Consider the following 1,723-nt stretch of genomic DNA (forward strand, 5'->3'; position numbering starts at 1 on the left):
TATATATATATACATATTCAATACATAAAATTAAATACATATATACATATGCAAAATATATATTTCTTTATTGATATATATATATAACAAAATTGTGTGTGTAAATTATTGTTTGTTTGAATAAAAAATTACGTCTAGGCTTTCAAGTAATTAAGAGGAGCCAGTTGCTGCTATATCTTTCGAGAATAGATTGTGGTCTTATCATATGTTCTATTTTTTATCAGAAAATGCACAAATTCTTGATTAAAATTTGAAACTTAATTATCATGAACATTAATATCTTAGTAATTATCTTTTATCTTGCCTTTACAATTATTATCGTTGATCTAATGTTATCTATAATTTTTGTTTAAATAATGTATTTTATTAAAATGCAATTCATATTTTATATTTTTATTGATAGTATATATTCAAGATTCTTCAATTGTTCGATTTCTCGATTGCATCATATATCAAAATGTAGAATCACGCGTTTAAATGATTTACAGAAATAGATTGATAATAGAAATAAAAAGTACATCAATATATTGGTACGACAAACAGGCGTATTATACTACGTTCTATTGTATTATAATATTATATATTTTCTTTTTGTTTCAGATGGTCATCGTTGAATTCGCTAATATTATCTATTTTCGACTTTTGCATACATAGAAAATTATATTTTATTAGTTCAGGATAGGCGTGCGGGCCGTCACATGCGTGAGTGTTTCCTCTATCATTCGCGTACGGAAGAAAGGAGACATACCCTTCATGCATATAATAAAAATTAAATGAGGAATTATAGAGGAATTATAGAGGAAATTATAGAGGTTCCATTAACTTTCGAGTGAAAATCTCACGATGATCAATCCCTCGATCACCTAACCTAAAAGAGACAACAAAAAGAAAAGATAAATATAAGAGCAAGAATTAAAAGATAATAAAAATTATGTATAAAAGCAAAAATTAAAATTATAAAAATTAAATATAAGAGAAAAATTATATACAAAATTATATGCAAAAAGACATTTATTTTATTATTTATAATTATATTAATTAAAGATTTCCCTCTAAGATTTTATTTCACGATAATCGATTCCTCGATGATCGCTCTCTCGATGATCAAACATGAAACAAAAGAAAGAGTAAAAAAAGATACGAAAAAGATAAAAAGAGAAAAAGAAAAGAAGAGAAAAAAGAAAAAACAAAAATCGAGAGTATCTGCGTAAGTGAACGTGAGAAAAATGGAATTTCGAACGATGGATGTGCATCTCGAAGATCGGTTCACTCGACAAAAATCAGAATACCACAATTGAATTCGACTTGTCCTCAGTGAAAGAACGAAACCCGCCTAAGGCCCACACCCGAGAGCCCCTCCCAAGGGTCCCACCCGAAATTAATGATTAATAAAGTTAATAAAAGTGATTCATATAGTAAATAAAAGCATATAATTAATGTAATTATCAAAAGTGTACAATTAAAAAGGTATATAAGTAATAAAAGTGAATAAGGATAAATACGAATAGCTAACATAAGTGCGACGGAAAAGCTTTCTGTGCGTTCTGTTAGAAAATTAATAAAAAATTTTGTTATATTCAAATTTATTTATCTGCTAAAGTATGATTAGCAATTGTACAACGTAATTAATTTAATGTGTAATTGAACTTTGATAGACGAAAGATATTGTAAAAATATAGAAATATGCAGCCATTCGCCCGGTAGTACTTGCGTTTTATAATTA

Source organism: Vespula pensylvanica, chromosome 1, assembly GCF_014466175.1.
Source record: "Vespula pensylvanica isolate Volc-1 chromosome 1, ASM1446617v1, whole genome shotgun sequence".
Taxonomy (NCBI): Eukaryota; Metazoa; Arthropoda; class Insecta; order Hymenoptera; family Vespidae; genus Vespula; species Vespula pensylvanica.